A 16,279-nucleotide genomic window follows, 5' to 3' on the forward strand; every position below is an offset into this window, starting at 1 on the left:
TTTCAGTGGCTAAGCTTTCTTTGGAGAAAACAACAGAAAGGAAAGCAACACATCACAATACCAAACTGATGTTCTGTTTGGTGAGATTTGCATTTTGATGGGTTGCAATCAACATGGGTTGCTGTCTTGTTTTATTTCACCATTTTTCTTTCTTCAGATTAATATCTTTTAATGCCTCAACCAATATTTGATGATATATAGTTACTAGTGGCTTTTGAAAGTTAATATTAGCTTATGATTTTGTCCACTGTTTCTCTTAAAGTGAACTGTAAATGTAATGGAGAACAATAACCCTTAAATTTCAGGCAAAGTTCATTTCTTCGGATAAGACAAATGTTATCTAAGTTTCAATACAGCATTTTGAAAACAGGAAAATTAAACTGCTATGACTAATCAATAAGACTTGATTATTTGCCTCTGTTGTTGCACCCTTACTTATGACACAGAGTTATGTTGCTTTGGAATGTATATTGCTAAACTGACACATGTGTGTCATATTTACTGGGAGGTGTTTGGTTGACATCCTAAAGGACTTTTAATACTACTTATAAAACAATAAGGTGTTCCTCCCATTGTCCACTTCCACATTCTCTGAAAGTAGTTTAACTATTCAGAGATTTTTATACATAGATATAATTAATTTTAAACAATTATTTCATTTCATAGTAAATGGTTATCTTTCAAATAGTATGAAACATTTCTGAAAAGTAAATGAGGCATTAAACCATCCCACATTCAAGTTCCAACATGACTTTTTGAAATAGTTTGTGTCAGTGACAAATCAGAGTAACAACAGAACCCCTGCCGTTACTGACCCTCTGCCAGATACCACCCCACATCCACCAAACATGCAAGAATGATCAAGAACTCACTGCCTGAAAGGCCAGCGAAGCAGAAATACTTTCTTTATTTAGTAAGTACCTTGATGCTTCAAGATTCGCAACCTAAAAAGCTAAGCAAGAGCAAGGATGTGAGATTAATTTAGTTTTTGGTCATGCATAGATGTGAAGAACTGAATTGCCTCCTCATGGGCTACTAGGTTCTATATGATCCTATATCCCACAATAAGAAGTCTTTTAGCTATTAATCAGGACATGTACAAAGGCAGGTGTGAAAAAAGGACCCGAAGGATCATTTGGGAACCCGAGTCACCCCAACCACGGCCTTTTCCAGCTGCTGCCATCTGGGAAATCCTACCTCAGCATAAAAGCCAGGACCAACAGGTTCCTGACAGCTTCTTCCACCAGGCTGTCAGGTAGATTAACTCATGCTGATTTGAGTGTATTTCTATGTTACATTGACTATTCTATTTATTATAAATTACTATGTTTGCACATTGCACATTTAGATGAAGACATAATGTAAAGACTTTCACTCCTCCTGTATGTGAAGGATGTAAGAAGTCAACTCAATTCAATCCTGTTTCTTCACTGACGTTTTTGTGGCCCATTTTCTCTTTAAGAACGCCTGACAGGTCTGTACAACTTGCCATTTTTGGCAGTGCTCTGAGGGATTCAGGGAACAGCAATCTTGAAGGTGCAATGCATGGTGCTTATGGGCCAAACTGAGGTGGTAGTTCTCAGCCCAAAAGCAAGGAACAAGCAAATCTTTGGCCATTGTTGGAGAGGACTTAGGACCGAATCAAAGCTGCGTAGCCCTGATCTGAGAGTGAGAAACAAGCCAATGTTTGGCTGATTTAAGCACAGCGTTAGATTGAAAAAAATCATGGTATCAGGGCTGGAGGTGAGGGATGGGTCGACGTTCAACTCGCTGCGCCGTGATGTTTACTTGTCTCTACGCTGAACTGAAACTGTGTCCAGCAACTAATGGGCTCCTGGACCAGCTGCGGCAATGAGCGGGCTTCGTGTCTGTGGGCTCACTTTTGTGAACTTTAGTTCTGAGTGTTATTTGTTTACTTTTTATTGTTTGCACAATTTGATATTTTTTCACACACTGGGTGTTTGACGATCTTTTTTATTGGGTTCTGTTGGGTTTCTTTGTTTTTGTGGCTGCCTGTAAGAAGACAAATTTCAGTGTACATACTTTGATAATAAATGCACTTTGATTCTCCCACCTGCCACCTACTCTGGAGTGATTTACCTAACAGACAGCACACCTCCAGAATGTACAGTAAGAGGAAACCTCAATATCTGGAAGCAACCAATGTTGCTATGGGGAGAAAATGTTAATTCTATGTAGTCTTCTGGGCAGGAGAGAACCCAGAACACTGGCCTGTGAGACAATTTTTAGCCCTATTATTTCGGTAATTTTTTTCAGAATTATCCCAAATTGTCCACACAAGGATTCAGATACTGCTATTTCTTGGAAAATATAACTTGGAAAAGAATGAACTAATCTTTGACTTAAGTTCAATTCATCTGGACGTTTTGCTTTTATAACTGAAGAGAACAATAAAATTTAGTGTTGATTATGAGGGATAAAACTATTTCCTTTTATTACAAGAATGTCTGTTAATTCAATAATCAACTTTCATTGTATCTTACATATTTTTTAACTGGATAGAGCACAGAAGTAAGCCACTCAGCTCATCAGATATACGCCATATTCATTCACTAGCTGTGGTCCTAGCTTCTTTTTCCCTTTCTGTTCATAGCTAACTCCATTTTGAAAGCACTGATTTGAAGCAATTACACATACAGTCATCATGTTTAACCTTCCGCAGTTTATATCTCTCCCCCTCCCATGTATATGAAAGGAATGGATTGGAAGATTAGGATCATCCTGCAGCGATCTCCAATATTATTTCTCTCAGCAACCCAGAATGTATTCCATCTAGACAGATGGCTTATTTAAGAGAAGCTCAAATGGCCTCCATACACAGTAATATTGTGTTTCCTTCCCAACTACTTGTTCGACCTCTGTACTTGCAGTTCATGAATGATGTACCAGGACATTATTTGTTTTATCTTTGCCTAGTCATATAACCCATCCTATCCCTTTACAAAGCAAACTTACAACTAAGTTCAAATTTGCTTCTTAAGAACTCGCAATAACAAAAAATAGAGGCCCTTTTGGTGGCAAGAGAGAGAATCATGGCCAATCTAGGTCTAGTTGTCTATGAAGTTCCATTTTTACTACTGTAATCAATGTGCCAAATCAAATTATCATAAACTTTAATGTAAATAATTCAATCTGGATTGGTAATTTTAGCATCTCTAGAGAGCAGATTTTATTTCACCCTTTGCTAACTGGAACCATTTCTGACTATCCTGTTTGACAGAAATCATTAAAAAATATTTTAATACAGGTTCATTCCACTTTAATTGCTCATGAGAATCTCTCTAATCAAGTTTTGAGATTCTAGCAAACCCAAAATGGTCATATCCAAATTCTTAAACGACATCCTTTGCAATTCATTAGGCAGCAGGTTTCTTCTTTGTTCTTCCTACCTCTTTGCAGATGTAATATAATCACCAAACCATTCTCCAATATTTTGTAAAATTATCCATTTTGTGGAGGCAGGTTTCAATTGCTTTCCCATATATCCACTGCTCAATATCTTCCTGGACTTTTTTTCCCTCTCTATATTGTCTTTTCCTAACATCTCCATATCCTCCACTTTCTCATTTCAAAATCATTCATATATTATTAAATATCATCCACAGACTCCAAATTATCTTGGGACACTGGAGGTGAGTGCTCCAAAGTTTATTTCTCCCAGCCATTTTAAGCCATTAGTAACATTTCTCATCTTCAGTTTTGGAACAATGCTATCAATACTGTAAATAATACTGTAAGTAATTAGTTTTGCTACATTAAGTGTATGGGACTCTGGAAAAATGTTTGAATTTCCCCTTGGGGATGAATAAAGTATCTATCTATCTATCTATCTATCTATCAGCTGATTTTAAATTGGGTAGAATTATCTGTTAACACAATGTAAATCACAGTTTAAGAACAAGGTAATCTGTCTACAACAAACATCTTTGGTTATTTAAAATGAATACAAGTTTCATTGCTTTTGATTTTTATACAATTTTATATGTCCATCAGTTTACAAGAAGGCATGTCAGAATTATCCCATGACCTTGTTTTATAGTTGCTAAGCTATTCAATAGGTGTTTGGTGGTGTAGCAGTTAGCACAGCACTATTACAGCTTGGGGCATTGGAGTTGAGTTCAATTCTGGCGACCTCTCTTAAAAAACTTGTGAGTTCTTCTGATGTGTGGAGAGTTTCCTCCAGATACTCCAGTTTCCTCCCACAGTCTAAGGACACACTGGTTGGTAGGTTAATTGGTCATTGTAAATTATCTTGTGATTAGGCAAGGGTTAAATAGGTCGATTGCTGGGTGGTGTGGCTCATTGGGCTGGAAGGGCCTGTTCTACGCTGTATCTCTGAATAAATAAATAAATCGATCTCCCTTGAATGCTTCAATAAACTAATTCTTGCTTATTTCACCAGTATGAATCAGGCATCTTACAAAAATCATTCTGCTTTATTTATATTGACTAATTTCAAATGTCTGACCTTTCAAAGTAAAGCTCCCTCTGGTGATAAAAAAAATGATCATTGCCTGTGTAGAGGGCAAGTATTGAACTTCTTTCTTCATGGGAGATAATTCAGAAAAATCTAAAACTTGTTTAGAATGTAATTCATACACTGACAACAATGCACATCTCAATCAGTCAGCACTTTAAAACATCCACCAAGAGATTTACTTTTTTAAAGCTAGAGAAACAAAGGTGTTTAATTGTTCAAGTTTCAGAAAGAAAGAAAGGAAGGAAGGGAAAATGAAGCAGACCCAATTGCTCTGGCCCTCCACAATGCAATTCCAAGTCACTCATGGAAAAAGCTCTCCTTTCTATTTATTTCCAATGCACGTAACACCTCATCTTTTAGCTTCTCCTTTCCCAGGCATTTGTACTTGGTTCAATTCAGCACATTTGACTCTCTGCTCACAAAGGATGGAGCAGTTCAGCTTGCTGCTTTGCAACATTTACTTGGCTCTGCACTGAACTCTCTCTGCAGAGGGACTCTCTGTGCACTTCAGCTCATAACTCTATTTGCTTGTGTTTATCGTTTGCATGATGTGTTTTTTCTCCTGCACATGGGGGGGGGGGGGGGTTTGATGACTTTTTTTAAAATGTGTTCTTTAGGGTTTCTTTGCTTCATGGCTGCCTGTTAGGAGTCAAATTTCAAAGTTGTATAATGTATACATTCTTTGATAATAAATGTACTTTGAACTTTTGTGGCCCTATCCACACAGAATATCCAAATGTAAGTTGCATAATTGCCTTGCAGGAAACAATGATTTATTCCACATCTATAACTGCACTCCCCCCCCCCCCCGCCCCCCAGCTATCTGCCATTTTAATCCAACACCCAGCTGCCCACTCTTCAATTGAAACTCAAGAAACTATACTGCATTGCTTAATTGTGCAGTGTACTGAGCTCAAGACTTAGTTCAGCAATTTCAGATCACAACTACTGCCTATTCATTTAAATCTAAACCATGACTTTGCTAATCCCATTTACACTTCCACTTGACCTGACAACTATTCACTATTTATCTTTTTACTATTATAACAATGCCTTTATACCAGCACCCATTTTGTCCTTTAACCTCTCTTGCCTTCAAGCTTCTACTGGACCTTCCACTTTGTTCTTTTTTCCTTTACCCCCCCCCCCCCCCCCCCGACCCTCAACTTCTCCTTTCATCTTAGAACTGACAGGAGTTCGGAGATGGCCCTAGTGCAGAGGGAAGGATGCGGAAATGGAATGAACAGTTCGCTCAGTTTTAATTGGAACTGTACAGAACAAAGGAAAACAATAAAAGCTAGGCTAACAGGGCTGTTAGCTAAAAACTCTCAAACTAAAGACTATCAGTGTCACCACAGCTCAAAACCAGTAAACGCATACTAAATTTATACTGCTTCTTTAAAAGTGTCTATCTCAAGCACTAGTTTTCATTCCCGGAATGTAGACAAAGAAAAGCAGAGAGCATTGTTATCACTGCACTTCGGTCAGGACTTGACAAGACTAAAACGAAAGGAAGGGAGTTAAATACAATTACAAAGAAATCCTACTTGCTGGACTATGCATTCTCATGAGCATGATTGCTGTCTTCTTCCAACTGCCCGCTTACAAGGATGCCCAAATTCTACGGCAGAGTCCATGGTTGAGAGACGGCCCCCCTCTCGAGGCACAGCTTCTGTGCCAGAAATCTGTGCCTTCTGGATGACAGACTCATCCAGGGTGTCTCGAGCCAAAGCAAATATCATTCCTCTGGGTCATACCCCTCCTAATCTATGAGGTACTGGACCCTGCCCCACACCCAGCAAGGTGACATCTTCAGGGATGTTTTACTGGTGGGAGAGAGCATTAGCCTTGGTATTCTTGCTGCCACATGGTAGGTGAGGGTGAAATTAATTTGGGTGAAGAAGAGAGCCCAAATTGTCTTGACGAGAGTTGAATCACTTGGCATCTTGAATATAGGAGAGTTTTTGTGGTCAGTCCATACCAGAAAGAGATGATCTGCTCCCTCTGAGCAGTGTTGCCATGCATCCAAAGCCTCTTTGACAGCCAAAAGTTCTTGGTTCCCAACATCATAGTTCCACTTTTCAGGGGTGCAGCCAATTATCTGTTGAAGAACCCTGGAAGAGTACAATTCCAACACTACCATTAGATGCGTCATCCATGAAGATGAATAAATAGGATGGGTTTGGATGCTGCTGGGTTGGTCCATTGGAATCCTGCAGAGGTTTTCATGCTGAGTGCATTTATGGGAGCTGCAATGGAACTGAGGTTTCTGATGAGGCGGTGATAAAAGTTTGCAAACCCCATGAAATGGCATCATTTGGTTGACCATACATGGTTTGGACCCAGACTATCTATGGTCAAACCTGAACTTTACATAGATCTATCTGAACACTGGAAGGATTGAGGATGTAGCCCAACCTGCCTTTGTAGAACTCACACATCTTTGGCTTGGCATAAAGATTGGTCTTGAGGAACGGTCTGAGAACCTTCCAGATGTGGTTCTTAGCGAGGGCAGGAATAGAAAAGAATGTCATCCAAGTAAGCAAAATCAAACTGATTCTACATATCCCAGGGCACATTGTTGACCAGGGCCTGAAAAACAGCAGGGGCACCGGCCAGACCAAGTGGCATCACGAGGTACTCATGGTGGCCAGTGAAGGTGTAACATAGAGTCTTCCACTTCTTGGATGTGAACCAGGGTGTAGATCTATTTTGGGTAATATAGTTGCTCCTTGATGTTCAAACGCAGAGGCAAGAAGGCAAAGAGGGTAGCAGTTATTCACTGTGATGTTGTTGAGGGGCTGACAATCAATGCAGTGACGGAGTTTGCCATCCTTGCACACCAAAAAGAAGCCCACCCCTGCTAGTGGCATTGATAGACAGATAAATACTAAGGCTTCCTGATGTATTCCTTCAAGGCCATCATTTCAGGAAAAGAAAGGAAAAAGAGCCAGCTTCAGGGAGGAATAGAACTGGGTAAGATGTCAATGGCACAGTTGTATAGCCAGAGTGGAGGCAGGAAGGTGGCTACCTTCTTGCTGAAGACCTCAAGAAGGTCAACATATTCAGCTGTAACGTCAGTTGGGTCCAGACTAGCAGTTCGCTCAGGAGGGTGTATACTGACAGCAGCTTGAGCTGGACCCAAGCAGGTAGACAGGCACGCCAGTCCCCACTCTTGGAGCTCGTTTAGGGGCCAATTGATCAATGGGTTGTGTCAAGACTGCCAAGGAAGGCCAAACACTAGCGGCCACTCAGGTGAGTCAACAAGATAGAAGGAGAAATGTTCCCTACAGATACCCTCTAGCACAAGTTGGAGGAGTACTGGAGAAAGGTGGATCCTGCTAGTGCCCTAAAACTGTCAATCCAGAGCCCTGACAGCAATATTCTCTCCCAATTGTTGAGCGGGAACTCCTCACCTTTGAGCCAGAGATAACTATGAGATTCCTGGCTGCCCTGGAGTCAATAAATGCCTGAAGCTCATGTGTCCAGAGCTTTACAACGGGGAAGCTGGGAGCATTATTGATTATTAGAAGTTGCTTGAAAGGAGTATACACCTATCAAAATTCTCCTTCTTGCTGACAAATATCTTTTTTTACTGTGTCCTTGGGATATGATGCCCGAATGTTTCGGGGAGAGCCAGAGTAGAATCAGAAACCTGTTATCCTGCACTGATCTTGTTCTTCCCCACATGCATGGGCTCCTCTGAGGCCTGGGTACTGGGTGACGAGAAAGGGAGTGAAGAAAGCAGTGATCTAGAGAATAGGAGGTTTGGGACATTCTCTCTCTGTGCCAATCAGCTGACCAAATCACTATTCAAATGTCCAGATTTATCAGGCTGTCTGGGTTGTCCTGCTCGTCACACACTATGATCTCATTACGGACCACTGCATTTAGCCCACATTGGAAAGCAATGATGAAGGGTCTTTCATTACAACCCATTTCAACAGAAATTTACTGCATTGTTTCTCACTGTCCATCTCCCTTGGCACAGGTCCAGTAGTCGGTGGGCAGCCTCCTGGCCCTGTACTGGAAGATTGAACTCTCCCTTGAACTTGACTACAAATTGCTGGAAAGTCCAGGCTGCAGGGGAACGTTGTTCTTGTAGAGCTCGAGTGGGAGTCCACCTAAGAGATTCAACATGTAAGTTTGTTTATGTGCATCAGCAGCGAAACAACCTGGCTTGTAAAGTCAGCTCCCACTGGTTAATAAAGCCTCAGCAGCCATCGGGGCACCGGGGTATCTTCCCAGCGGGGTGATCTTTGGTTCCGGTCTGGAAGCAGCCAAGGGAATCAGGCCAAGTGGCTGAGGCTGATGAGACTGCTATGGAGAAGAACGTGGGAGGTGCCAGCACTGGAAGTGGGACTGTCCTAGCAGAAGACTGCTGAATAGTGGCAGCAAGAACAGTGATGGTTGCCAGCTGATTCTGGCTGTCTGGGACAAGTTCCTGAACTGGCGCTTTGAGGGCTGATAACTTCTTCATGCTTGGACAGGGCTTGCTGCTCTGAGAGTGGTTATTGCACTACAAACCAAGCTTCCACTAACTTCACCTGCTGCAACTGAACAAAGAAACTCGGCTTAGACTGGGCATGTCACTCTGAGAGTGGTTGCTACATTGCCTAAGCCACTTCTGCTTGCTTTAGCCTCCACCTACTTGAATTTCTCTTCTAACTGATCAGCGAAATTCAGAGCCAATTTCAGCTGCTCCCTCTCTGTTGGGTCCATTTTTGTGGTCGAGTCTGGTTGACAGGAGTTCAGTGATGGCCCAAGTGGGGAGAGGGAGGGAGAGGAAAAGGGAGAGGGAGCGAGAAGGAAAGAGAGAGAGGGAGAGAGTGAGAGAGACACGGATGGTCTAAGAAGAGCTATCTTTGCAGTATCCTTAAATTAACACGGATCTTCTGCTGTCCCTGCTGTCTCAGGGCCAGGGTGACACAATAAATGGAGAAAGTTAGGTAATGATTAGTGCAAGAGTTATGAGTACCAGTTATGTGCATGGACATCTTTACAGACTCCCTGGTGAAAGAGAGTGCTGACTATGAGATGATCATGCTCTGAGCATTATGAGAATCAGAATCAGGTTTAATATCACCGGCATATGGGGTGAAGTTTATGGCAGCAGTACAGTGAAATACGTGATAAATAAATATAGACAAAAAACTCAATTACTTTTAAGTTAAGTTTAAATTAGAACAAAAAAAAATTTAAAAAAATAGTGTGGTAGTGTTCATGGATTCAATGTCCATTTAGAAATCAGGTGGCATGGCTGTTTGTGAATCGCTGAGTGAATGCCCAGGCTTCTGTACTTCCTCTGTGACAGTAACACTGAGAAGAGGGCATTTCTTGGGTGGTGGGGATCCTAATGATGGACGCCACCTTCCTAAGGCACCGCTCCTTGAAGGTGTTTTTGATACTACAGAAGCTAGTGCCCATGATGGAGCTGCCTAATTTTACCACCTCCTGCAGTTTACTTTGATCCTGCGCAGTCGCCACCCACTACTGCCCCCCGCCCCCAACGCCGCCAGTGAGAATGTTCTCCACGGTGCGTTTGTAGAAGTGTTCGAGTGTTTTAGTTGACAAACCATACTTCCTAGTGAAATATAGCCTCTGTCTTGCCTTCTTTATAGCTGCATCAAGACGTTGCATCCAGATTATGTCCTCAGAGATATTAACACCCAGGAACTTGAAATTGCTCACTCTCTCCACTTCTGCCACTTCTGATCCCTCATCTTACCCTTCCTGAAGTCCACAGTCAGCTCTTTGTCCTTGCTGATGGTTGAGTGCAAGGTTGTTTCTACAATGCTGTTCAACTAACTGGCATATTTCACCCTCTATGCTCTCTCATCACCATTGGAGATTCTGCCAACAATGGTTGTATCATCAGCAAGTTTATAGATAATATTTGAGCTGTGCCTAGCCACATAATCATGGGTGCAGAGAGAGTAGAGCAGTGGGCTAAGCACACATCCCTGTGGTATGCCAGTGTTGATTGTCAGCCAGGTGGAGACATCATTTCCAATTCACACAGATTGTGGTCTGCTGGTTAGGAAGTCAAGGATCCAGTAGCAGAGGGAGGTACAGAGTTCTGCAGCATTATGTTATGTTAGGAGGTTGACAATTGGAGTTAGCTATCCCTACTTGCCAGAGGATTTGTTCCTTGGCCTTGAAGCTATTCAGGAAGATAAGTTTGTCTTCCCCTCATCTGATGGCTACAGGATTTTTCCAGGCCAAACAAGTCCTCCTTGGCCTGATCAGTAGCCTTTTAGTTCAGGTATACACACTGGTGACTATGGTATGTGGCCTCTGTCAGTTGTGGTTGACCATTGGTACTGTGCATCTGGTAGTCACTGGTTTGTTGAGCTGCATTGACTGTGGCTATTGAGGCTGATCCTGGAATGGTAGGCTCTGCCACAGTTGCTGCATGTGTAGGGCATTGTGGAACTGTTGTCTGCTGTCTGCTGTGCTCTCTGTTTAGCTCTCCGCTCCTCAAGCTGACTCAGGATCACTCTTTCGCCTTGCTCTAGATGTTGCTGAAGAGTCCCTCGCCATTTGTTGCGGTCATCTGCTGTATCCTCCCAGCACTCTGTGTTCATTTTTAAGGCTTTCATGTCGTACTTGCAGATGTCCTTGAAGCGAAGCAGGGGTCTACCAATATTCCTCTTGCCTGTTGCGAGTTCTCCGTCGAGGATGTCCTTTGGCAGTCTACCATCCTTCATACGACAGACATGGCCCAGCCAGCGCAGTCTGCGTTGTCTTATAAGCGTGAACATTGTGGGAAGTCCAGCACGGGAGAGGACCTCAGAGTTTGGGACTTCCTCTCTCCAGGTGATGCCGAGGATGCAGAGAAGGCTGCACAGGTAAAAACCATTGAGTTTCCTCTCCTGTTTGGAGTAGATGGTCCAAGTCTTGCTACCATACAGGAGGGTGCTGATAACACATGCATTGTACAAGGCAAGGCAGTCCTGGTCTTTGTAGTGAGTTTCAGATTCTCCCAGACCCACAAGGAGAGTCGAGCAAGGATCGATGTTCCTTGCCAATACGCTTATTGACTTCAGCATCGAGGGAGAGAGTGTCAACACGTATCCTTGTTTGACTCCACTACGAATTGCAAAAGGTTCTGATGAGCTGCCATCAGTACAGTGACTATGTGTGGTTAACTACATATACCTGTCTGGACATGCCCCCCCCCCTCCCCGCTGACTGCTCCTGTGGCTCCTCCCACGGACCCCGGTATAAAGGCGATTGGAGACACAGCCCCAGTCTCAGTCTCTAGGATGCAGTGTGGTGGTCAATTGCTGCTTGTTCTTTCTTCCAGTCAATAAAAGCCTATATCTCGCCTCACATCTCAGAGAGTTATTGATGGTGCATCACTGTGGTACACTGGCTCCATTTCAGAGAGATCATGACAAAGACAGGGAGCTGTTGAGGTCTCTATTGTCCACCACATTGAAAGTTATCATCAATGTTTTCCTCAGTCACCACCTCCTCATGACTAAAAAGCTAGCTATCCCTAGACTTAATGAGGATTTTTTCCATCAAGAGGCACCGTAGACAAGATGTTCACCTCATCACAGCTCTAAATGACAAAAACAGTGTCCTCAATCACAATACATAGCCATTTTCAGTCTGAAGCCTTTGGCTTTGTCAGTTGTGAGGGTTTCTGGAGCATAGCAACCCACTTCACCCCTCCCATCAGATTAGTGAGTGATGCAACATAAATGCAAACCTTTGCTTTTCTGTAAGAACAATACCATCAGAAAATGGGGCGGAGTATAGAATATTACAATTTGTTATTTATATGACAGTGCTCAAGAATGGTTTCTTTTAATTTATCTCTTTACATAATTGCAATTAATAAATATAGTTTATTATACAGTTTTGAATTACCAAGTATAAATTGATGAAAACCCATGTGGTTTGTTTTCAAGATTCTTTCAACTTGAAGTCAAGAAGATCCTTAACAAGCTCACAAAATAGTGCTCAGCACAGAAATGATCTTCTAATAGAGTTTTATTACCTCATTCTGTTCTTATAAAATCATTTACAACACATTTTACTAATCAGCATTTAATTCCATGTATTCTGAATTCCCAATAAACAAAACAAAAGTAGATTTGGTTAAGTAATCAATTTGTTGATCTTTGTAGAGCATTCTGCAAAACTTTTCATTTAGAAACAGACACAAAAGTTACAGAAAATATGTCACAGAAAGGATATTCAGAACAAAGCACTTCTGACAGAATATTTGATCTTACACACAATCAACCTCCATAAATTCAAGAGATTCTGGAATGTAGTTTTCCCCATTCTTTCAAGTTAAACACAATGAAAGCAAGTTAAAAACACCGCTGCCTCTGTCTGTGATTGACATTATAAATCAACATAAAAATACAGAAAATATAGTCAGAAATAAGTCCATTGGAGAAGGATTTCTCTGTGACAAAAACATTGTTGATAATTTAAAAAATGAAACCTTTACTCAAGAAAAGAATGATTGAGACTAGAGCAAAGAGCCATTACTTCAAAAAGGTCAATGGTACCTCAATTCTATCCGTGGAATGTAATTTCACTGAAAATTAGCTGTGCTGAGCAAAGTGCTACATCAAGTAAGTTTTTGATTGTTATCCCTTTTGGCTACATTACTCTTTAGATCAGCAACAAGTCCCTATGGTAAATTTCATTATGCACTAAGAAAAAGCTTTGAACTGTTCTTAGTAATTTAGCAGAATCAATGTTTGGCAATACAGGATTCGCTGGTATTCTAGCGTGCTGCCCAGAGGGCTATTAGCTGTGCAAATCTTTCAGATTCACAGTACATCAAAATGCCTGCAACATAACTGTTAAAAATGTTGATTATGACCACAGAAAAAAATGGCTAGAGTCACTTAGTACTTAACTGCAAGGGTGTTTATTCAGTGTGCAAAAGTCAAACTTACAAAAACTAGTGTAAAGAAAATCGCCAATATTTATGAAATGATACCTACGAGAAAACACAATAATAGTTCCATCCATTTTCTTGTCCAGATAGTGTACCTGGCAGCCCCTATCTCTCTCTCAAACTGAGGGCAATAAGCTTCTTTAATTCAGCACTAGTTCGTATCATGTTTAATTACCAACAAAGTTAACTTAAGACTACACATGAATTAGAATATGATGTACTCCACAATGTAGTTACAATCATATTACAAAATAAATAGCAGTATCAACCTTAAAAACAGTACACAAATAACATGCACACATCTGCACGTCCCCATTGCTAAAGAAATGAAATATTCTGCTGTGTATGGTGGAAAAGGCTCCAGAAAGCCAACCCAAATAGAACAGGTCTGCTTTGGACTCAGCGGACGCCAAGTGAATTTCAGGAAACGGCAGCATGAAACTGCAGAACAGTCCATGCCACACAATCACATACTTACAGCCAAGTAAAAACAGAGAATGAAATCAAACCAAACCTTGGTGTCTGACTGAATGCAGACAGCAATATGGAGGGAAATAAGTGGGTCAACAATGAGAATATACCGGGGAAGACATTGAAGTGCACGGACTCACTGCAATGACAGCAGAATGACAAGGCAGTGTGAGTGAAGGCACGTGAGCAAGGAGTACACTTACTGAGTGCTCTTCATCGCGGTAACATTTGAGTCCGATTTCTTTTTTAAGTAGTTTGATGGGCATTCCTGGTTTGTTTTGTACATCAGTACCATTTCATATTTTCACAGGGGAAAACTATGTTAGGACATTCACAATTACAAATGGCAGCAGAAATACAAATTACATTGCAGATAAACAGATACTTACTTTTCCAAATACTGTCCTTTACTAGAACAAATGAAATACAGATGTGCCTTGTGAGTATTTGTTGCTCGTGTGTCATTCTTTTATGTTTCAAATTTTCAAAGTACATTTATTATCAAAGAATGCATAAATAATACAATCTTGAGATTTGTTTGCTTACAGGCAGCCTCAAAGCAAGGAACCCGAAAGAACACAACTGAAAAAGATAAAATCAAGACCAACACCCGATTCGCAGAGAAAGGGAAAGAAAACACAAGTTGAGCAAACAACGGAAGTAAGCCACAACATTCCAAATTGAAATGGCTCCTTCCCTAGAGCAGCCCAGAGTAGGCCCAAAGCCTTGGAGTCAGTTCATCATATTAGCAGTCACAGGACAGAGCAGCGAGGGCAGTCTTCATAGCCTCAGCACCATGGAGACAGGGTGAACGTTGTGGGAGAGCAATCAAAATTGCCTTTCACCTCCGATCCCGACACCCTGACTTTCCAGTCTCTTTAGGCTAATATTTAAATTGTCCAGATAGCATATCATACCTTGCACTTGTACCCAGGCCCCACTGCAGCTAAAGGCTCTGGGCCAGAACCAAACCACCCAGTGACTCACTCCAGGCCCAGATTTCACTCTATCCAGCCCAAAGCTGCTCTTAATTTCTCCAAATCAACTCAGTGCCCAGAGCAATCTGAGCTCACACCCACGGCACTCAAAACTCCTCTGCCTCGACTTCTCTTCTCCAAATGGCTCAGTACAGTTCATCCCTCTAATTCGCTTTGCCTTCACTCAGCTCTTCATTGCTTTCAGTGATAATTTACCACAATTTACTAAAGGAAATGTGTTATTAGTAATGTTTTTAGTCAAATTTCTTGCCTTTCAAACTGCCAGAGAGCTGCCACACATGTTCGGTAGTACCGTCTTAAACCAGACGTACATGGAAATGTAAAAAATTGTAGTGCCTGTGCTATACATGTGCAAATAGGACAACAAGAAAAAAGTTGTCAATTTATTTGTTTAATGTTACGATGATTATCTATCATTGATATAACACCTATTTAGTATCAGAATTAAAGGCTGGGATCATGCTTGATGCAGGTAGGCTTTTGGCATTTAACAATCTCACCCCACTCCGATCACCATATAACCATACTATCCCCACTGCTGCATACACTTCATGCATAATCTGAAGCTATTCCAAGTTTCACTGCTATAGCCAAATTATGATACAGCCTTGCCTATGCCCAGTGACGAGCACTCAGGTACTAGATCCTGCAGCCCCACCTCAAACTAGTCTTATGAGCTATTGGCAGCTCATACTGCTCAGAGTTTTCTTACTGTTTCCAAATGTCTCTAATAATTCTGAGTCATAAGTTTCTGTTACTAAGAGATTTAAAAACAGCTGAAATATACTAAACAATAAAAACTGCAAAAATAAGAAAGATAAAAATATGATAAAAAGCAAATTTATAATATTGTTACCTTTTTTATTCTGCAATTACTTCTTACTCAAACATTAGGCTAGTGTTAAATAAAACAAAACTTAACCTCCATTTGCATTTTCAATGGAGCTTAGCTATCTCAATCAAATTAATTATATCAATTTTGTCAGCGATGCCTGGCATAAAATTGAAGGGCCAGATACAAAGTGTATTGGCATCCTCACTTCGGCACAAATAAGCTGCATCCATGAACTTGATGACTTTCAGTGACAGACTGAAAGATCAGATACATTGACACAAGTGTGGAAGATAAGAGCTGGTTGACCTGCGCACTGCAACCAGCAGGTGATTGTCTGTGGAACCATGGACTGGTAATCAGTGCAATACAGCCTCGAGTCTCTATATTATGCTATCAAATATTCAGAAACAAATGAAAGTAATTTTAGAAGTCAACTTCTGTTGCTTTTCTCATGGCTCATTCTCTTCTCTTAGCAGCTCAGTAAGTTTAAAATTTAGAATAGTTTACAGTACGGCATGAAGATAAGGAGCATTGTTCAAAAT

At 41.2% G+C, this 16,279-nt stretch overlaps 1 protein-coding gene and 1 long non-coding RNA gene across 3 annotated transcripts in view; one reads left to right on the forward strand and one right to left on the reverse strand.

Moving 5' to 3' along the window:
- The window catches only part of LOC132397261 (protein inscuteable homolog), a 400,127-nt gene that overhangs the window by 25,426 nt on the left and 358,422 nt on the right, over positions 1-16,279 (reverse strand). The window lies entirely within an intron of this gene.
- Positions 829-16,243, forward strand: LOC132397262 (uncharacterized). Its single transcript, XR_009513321.1, has 4 exons — positions 829-913; positions 8,493-8,641; positions 11,117-11,352; positions 14,453-16,243. It is a non-coding gene; the product is annotated as an uncharacterized LOC132397262 (long non-coding RNA).

This window comes from Hypanus sabinus, chromosome 7 (genome assembly GCF_030144855.1).
Source record: "Hypanus sabinus isolate sHypSab1 chromosome 7, sHypSab1.hap1, whole genome shotgun sequence".
In the NCBI taxonomy this organism is placed as follows: Eukaryota; Metazoa; Chordata; class Chondrichthyes; order Myliobatiformes; family Dasyatidae; genus Hypanus; species Hypanus sabinus.